Source organism: Otolemur garnettii, unplaced genomic scaffold (assembly GCF_000181295.1).
Source record: "Otolemur garnettii isolate 467f Iridium unplaced genomic scaffold, OtoGar3 scaffold00204, whole genome shotgun sequence".
NCBI classification, from domain to species: domain Eukaryota; kingdom Metazoa; phylum Chordata; class Mammalia; order Primates; family Galagidae; genus Otolemur; species Otolemur garnettii.
In genome coordinates, this window is record NW_003852599.1 from 1,062,972 (window position 1) to 1,070,196 (window position 7,225).

Genomic DNA, 7,225 nt, shown 5'->3' on the forward strand with positions numbered 1-7,225 from the left:
AGCGCTGTAAATAGCCATTGCCATCAGCCTCACATTCTGAAGGTGATTTGTGGATGATAAAGCCCTCCTGTACCCACAAATTCCTTAGACCCCATAGGAAAAAGGGAGTTAACACTTACTGAGTACTGGCCATCTCCCAGGCACTGTGCCAGGCACTCTACCTTCTCTGGGTGAGAATATGAGCTTGTAGGGTAAGGGGTGAGCTTACCCGTGGGTGAGCTTGTGCCCATAAAATCCCCAGAAAGATGTCTTGCTTATAGCAAATGCCTGGAAAATTTCTAATCCTAGCATGCTGCCCTGTGAAGTAAGAATTATTAGCTCTGTTTTACAAATGGACTCTGAGATCACCTCAAGGTCCAGTGGGGACCAAGATTTGAATCCTGTGTGCCTGGCCTCAAAGCACTTGTGCTCTTGCCACAGGTACTATGGGCCCATTTCACAGCTGAAAACATTAAGGCCCAGAGATACAGCATGGTTTGCTCAATTCTTTTTTTTTTTTTTTTTGAGACTGAGTCTCACTCTGTGCTCTCAGTAGAGTGCCCTAGTGTCATAGCTCACAGCAGCCTCAAACTCTTGGGCTCAGGCGATCTCCTTGCTTCAGCCTCCTGAGTAGCTGGAACCGTAGGCACTTGCTGCAATATCTAGCTAGAGACGGGGGTCTCACTCTTGCTCAGGTTGTTCACGAACTCCTGAGCTCAGGTTGTTCATGAACTCCTGCACACTCCCAGAGTGCTAAGATTGCAGGCATGAGCTACTGTGTTTCCCCTATGCCCTCCTGCCCTTCTCCCTGCCTCCCGCCTTCATCCCATAACCCCCCAGCTCACCACTGATAGTGACCATTGGCAAAAGATGACCAAGACATAGTCTTTACCCTCTGGCTAAGAAAACGCTAAGCTGAATTGCAGACCTGGGAGCACCTGACTAAGTCTGGCCTATGAAACAGCTGTCGCCGCCCATGACAGACATTGCTAATCAGTCACAGTGTTCTTCCTGTTGAAAGCTCACATCCCCAGTTCTTGGAGATTTAGATAAAAATTGAGTGGAATTTCTTATCTCACATTTTGTGGAAATCCAATGACGTCCTGACATTGCTTCAGATTCCAGTGACTTATCAAGTCCTGGTCACTTCTACCTCCAACTTTTTGCTCCCAGGACACTGTTGTTCTCTCCTTGGCCCATCTTCTCCTCTCTGTTCAGTGCCAGTCATCAAGCCAGTGCCAAGCTAACAGCCAGCATGCAGCTCATTTACTAAGGCTTAAGGAGGCAGAATGGGGGTTGTATCCCACAGTGCAAAGGGCAGAAGGTTGAATAATAGATATCCCTGTTCTTACAAGTCCTTCAGCCACCGGCCACTGGCCACCGCTCCTCTCAGGCTCTCCCATTTTATGGATCACCCCCACCCCTCAAGACAATGCTCACATATACCAACTTGTTCATTTCCTAAGCCCCTCACCTTCAGAAATTCAATCCCCATCACTATTCATGGAGGGAATGAACAAATATTTATTGAGTTTACAATCTGATATGAAATCACGTGATCAGAAATCTGAATGCAGAATTATAGCTGGGAAAAGTGTGCCCCCCAAAAAGGAGACATCTGTGGAGCTTTCCTGAAGGTAGCAGAAGGCTGCCTTCAGGATGTGGCTGTGAGTCATGACATGTTGGGTGAGCACGAGCTCACTAGGTGAAAGGGCAGAGATGTTGCGTGTGGTTAGGGGGAGCACATTCCAAGAAGAAGGGACTGGCTGTGCAAAGGCCCTGTGGCAAAAGAAATTAACCTGTCTTCCATTAACTTACAGAGTTCTCGTGTGGCTGGAACACAGAGGCCAAGGGGGAAAATGGCTCTGGTTGAAGATGAAGGAATTGCAGGGGCCAGACCATGTAGAGAGACTTGGAGGCTGTAATCCCCATCATTTTATCATGTAGAGCAATTTTGGCCTCCAGCTCTGCCTCGGCTCATGAACAACCTTGGTGTAGCCAAAGCTCCATTAATATCTCTACTTAACACATGGTCTCCCCACAGAAGGCGGCAGAAGTTTCACCCTCCCTGCTCCACTTTCCAATGGGGAAGAAGGAGAGTACAGAGAACTTTAGTCTTACACAACAGGAATTATGCTGTCACCCTAAGAAGGCAAAGCAGCCAGTCTGGGATTCAAATGGCACTTTTTCTCCCTGGGTCATAACAAGAGAGGTACAGACGAAAAGGGCTGGACAACCTCCTTTTGTGGGTGGGGAAGTGTGGGCTGGTGTTCGATGGGAAGATTTTGCAGGGGAGGTGGGTGGGAGTGGGGCCTCAAAGGACATTATTATGACCTAAGCCATGCATTCTTTTTTAACGTCTACCCTATGAAGTAGATATTAGCACATGAGAAAACTGAGGCCCAGAGAGAGGAGGAAACTTGCCTAAAATCACCAGCCTTCAGGCTCGGCGCCTATAGCTCAACCGGCTAAGGCGCCAGCCACGTACACCTAAGGTGGCGGGTTCGAATCCCCAGCCCGGACCCACCAAACAACAATGACGGCTGCAACCAAAAAATAGCCAGGCATTGTGGCGGGCGCCTGTGGTCCCAGCTACTTGGGAGGCAGAGGCAGGAGACTCGCTTGAGCCCAGGAATTGGAGGTTGCTGTGAGCTGTAATGCCACGGCACTCTGCCCAGGGGGACAGCTTGAGGCTCTGTCTCAAAAAAAAAAAAAAAAAAAAAATCTCCAGCCTTCAGTGACATAGCCAGGTTCAGAACCAGCTCTGTGGGACACTTACGCCTAATCTCTTGACTCAACTTTGCAGCCTCCTTGAGGGAAACAAAATGAACAAAGGTGAAGCGAATGGGCAGAGAACTCGTATGCTCATTCATTCTCTTAGCTGATGCCACATAGCAGCCACCATGCAGTGGAAGAAGCTCTGGACCAGAGTTAGAGGACCTCAACTAGAGGCCTGGTCCTGAAGTTTAGCCACCACTCTCTGGGCCTCATTTTTCCCCACTGTGAAATGGGGATAATGTTTCAGACAGCCTCCATCTCAGGACTCTTGTGGGGGTCCCAGCAAAAAGTGCACGTGTTAACGCTTGACATTGCTTTTAGTTCGGAGAGGAGGTACACCCCAGTGTGAGGGAGGCATGGCCAGCTAGCTTGACTAGAGGGGTACTTAAGCTGAGATTAGGGAAGAGCTGGGGAAAGAATGTTTCCAACACAGAGAAAAGCGTGAGGCAGGGAGGAGCTTGCCACATTGAAGGGACATTGAAGGGAAAGGACACATAACAGCCAGAACACAATTAGGGGCTCCATGGTGAAAATTAAAGAAAGGGAGGGAGGACAGGGGGCTTCCCGGAGGAGAATCAGAAAGACGTGCAGTATTGGAGCAGGTAAGAGTGGGCTTGCTGTCCACCCGTTCAGCAATCGTTTATTCTAATGTACCATGAGAAGTACTTTGCTAGGAGTGTGGCCGGAAGACCATGGAGACCTTGGAAACCAAAAGGAGACTGCCTCTGTCCATGTACGGGGTCTAGGATGTCTTCACAGAAGAGGTGATGTTGGAGCTGAGCCTTGAAAAGTAGGTGTTCATCAAAGAGATAAGAGAGGGGGAGAAAAAGACTAAAACACCCAGGCAGAGGGAACAGCATGTGTAGAGGCTGGGAGGCCTGAAGGTGCACACCGTGCCATGTGTTCAGGGACACAGCGGTGCCGAGTGTGGCTGGATTTGGGGGAGAGGAGTATGTGTGACAGTGGCACAGAGCCAAAGTCAGTCTCTCAATCTCTGGCTTCCTGCACTCACTCCGCACTGCCTCCTTTCACACCATATTAACAGCGTCTTGGAAGGTTCTGGAAGTCTTTCGAGGTTCTAGAAGTTCTTCTAAATTAAGTCAAAGGATGAATTGAAGGTGGCCACGACAGGGGTGTGTGTGTGAAAGCTTAAGGGAGAGGTTGCAGGCAGAGGGAACAGCATGTGCAAAGGTCCAAGGGAGATGGCAAGGCCTCAGACGGCAGCTTACTTGGGCGGGCTGGAGCTCAGCTTTCCAGGTGGTTAGAGAGGAAGCTGGTGAGGCAGAAATGGACCATAATGTGTTAACCTCCCCTTAAAGATCCCCTCTGAAGACCCCAGTTCAGCAGTCAAAGCTTTCAGGATTGTGGCTCGTACTTCCATTCCACCCTCAACTTCTGGGCCTTGGGTGTGCTGCTCTAGTGCCTAGAATGATGACGATAATGATGATATAATGCGTTGGGAGCTGTGACAAGCCTTATGTCATTGCACCGCTCAGAATGCCATGGGTGGTATCTTTTTGTTTTGCTTTTTAGATTTTCCCTTTTCATTAGACTTTATTTTTTTTTTAGAACATTTTTGGATTTATGGAAAAATTGAGAAGATACTACACAGAGTTCCCATACCTCTTTTAATTTTTTTTGGAGACAGAGTCTTACTTTGTCAACCTCAGTAGAGTGTAACGGCATCATAGCTCACAGCAACCTCAAACTCTTGGGCATAAGAGATCCTCTTCCTTCAGCCTCCCAAGTAGCTGGACTACATGCGCCCACCACAATGCCCAGCTATATTTTTTTTTACGATTTTTTGGCTGGAGCCGGGCTTGAACCCACCACCCCAGATATATGGGGCTGGCGTCCTTGAGCCATAGGCTCTGCCCTGCCCACTCTTGCTTAGGCTGATTTTGAATTCCTGAGCTCAGGTGATCCAACCGCCTCGGCCTCCTAGAGTGCTAGGATTTACAGATGTGAGCTCGTACCCTTGGCCTTCCCCGTCTAATTTTCCCTATGAGTAACATCTTATGTTACTGTTATAGTCGATTACAATCATTGACAGATACTTCTATTGGTACATTATTATTAACTGAGATCCAAGTTTATTTAGATTCTCTTAGTTTTTTACCTGATATCTTTCTTTTCTCCCACTAGATTACTGCGCTACATTCAGCTGTTACATATCTTTAGGCTCCTCTGGGCTGTGACAGTTTCCCAGGCTTCCTGTGTTTCTATGATTTTGACAGTTTTGAAGTGGACCAGTCAAGTATTTTTTTGGATGCTTCAATTCAATAAAATTCTATACAATTATTGAATTTTATCCGTTTTCCTCATGACAAGTCTGACGTTATTGGGAGGAAGCCCACAGAGGTAATGTGTCATAGTATCAAGTGTCCACACTATCAATGTGATTTGTGACTGTTGATATTGACCGTGACCTTGATCACTTGAAGAGGTAGTTGTCAGGTTTCTGGCTGTAAAGTTACTCTTTTCCCCTCCCTTTCCATACTGTACTCTTGGGAACGAAGTTGCTATGTATAGACCACACCTAAGGAGTAGGGGTGAGGCTCCCTTTCATTGAATATTTACATAAATTATTTGGAGTTTTTCTACAGAGGTGATTTGCCTCTTCACCCCTGTTTATTAAATTATTATCTCAAGAAACTTCTCAACAAGGCCAGGTGTAGTGGCTCACACCTGCAATCTTAGCACTCTGGGAGGCCGAGGCAGGTGGATTGCTTGAGCTCACAGGTTCGAGACCAACCTGAGCAAGAGTGAGATCCCTGTCTCCAAAAAATACCCAGGTGTTGTGGTGGGCGTCTGTAGACCCAGATACTTGGAAGGCTGAGACAAGAGAACTGCTTGAGGTTGCAGTGAGCTATGATGCCACAGCACTCTACCAAGGGCAATAAAGTGAGACTCTGTCTCAAAAAAACCTAAAAAAACTCCTCAACTTCTCAAACTTTTTTTTTGAGACAGAGTCTCCCTCTGTTGCTCCAGGCTGGAATGCCATACTGTCATAGCTCACAGCAACCTCAAGTGATCCTCCCACCTCAGCCTCCTGAATAGCTGGGACTATAGGTGGCTGCCAACACACCCAGCTAATTTTTCTTTCTTTCTTTCTTTCTTTCTTTTTTTTTTTTTTTTTTTTGAGAGACGAGGTCTCCCTCTTGCTCAGGCTGGTCTCAAACTCCTGAGTTCAAGCATTCCACCTGCCTGTGTATCCCAGAGTGCTAGGATTACAGGAGTGAGCCACTGCACCTGCCAATGGGTTGGTACTTTTATTATCCTCCTTTCTGGAAACTGGAAGGCCTTTGTTTCTTCCCCATCTAACTCACCCCACAGGCAATTTCTGAAGATTTTCCCCACCTCACTGAGAAAAACAGTGGCCCCCTCTGTGCTCTCCCACTGTGATGTGTAATCCATGCCACACATTTTATTGTGGCCCTGCTCTGGGCTTGGGGCTTGAGAAGTGGTCCCTGTGAGCCCTGTCTCAGATTGTTCACAGTGTTTGCCATCCTGTGCTAGACTAGAATCTCCATGAGGGCAGGGACTTTGTCCAGCTTATTCATAGCATTACAGTGTCTGACGCTTAGGAAGTCCTCAATATCTATTTACTGAATTAGGAAATGCTTTCTGGAAGACAAGCAAACGGTGGCTGATGATTGTTTATGTGAGTTCTTCCCTAGGGACTGTGCACTCTCTGAAGGCAGGAACGGCCCAGATTCCTGCTGGCTCAGACGCTGGCCGCAGTAGGAGCTACAGAAATCCAAGCCGGTGAAAGGATCCAGGAGCTGGCCGCCTCGTCAGGTAGAAGTGAAGTTTGGAAGCTGACACAGCCCGGGAGGCCGAATCAAGAGGACTTGGTGACTGATTGGCTGGGGAGGGTGAGGCGGGAGGAGGAGTCACACAGATGGCTCTGAGGTCTGGAGCTGGGGGACAGCCGGTGCCACCTCTGATAGACTCTGCGAGAAGAGGAGCTGCCAGCTTCAGGCCGCCCCATCCGTTGGGATTCGGGGCCTAGGGCCAGGGAGGGGTGGACTGGCCTGTGCAAACTTCTGCCCCCCGCCCCACATGTCCTCGTCTTAAAAAAAATAATCTCAGCTTGGATTTTGAGCGAGACGTTTGTTATCAGGTGTGAGGGTCCATTCTGGGGGTCCCCTCCAGCCTGCCGTCTTCGAGGGAGACCCCCAGGGGCAGCCTGGCACCGCGAGGGTTCCGCCTGGTTAGGGCCGTGGCCGCCAGGCCGAGGTCCCCAGCCCTCCATCTCCCGGGAGTGGGGTGGCGAGGCGGCGGCCTGGCCTGGGCGGGACAATGGCTGCGGCCGCCGGGGCCCCGGGAGCCCCCGCGCTGGGGAAGGGGCTGTCCTAGGGCCGGGCGCCGGTGCCCTCCCCGCGCGGCTCAGGCGGGCGGAGGGGGGCGAGGAGTTCCTTTGTGGCTGTGCCTACGGCGCGGCGCGGGCGGGGGGCGCAGCGCA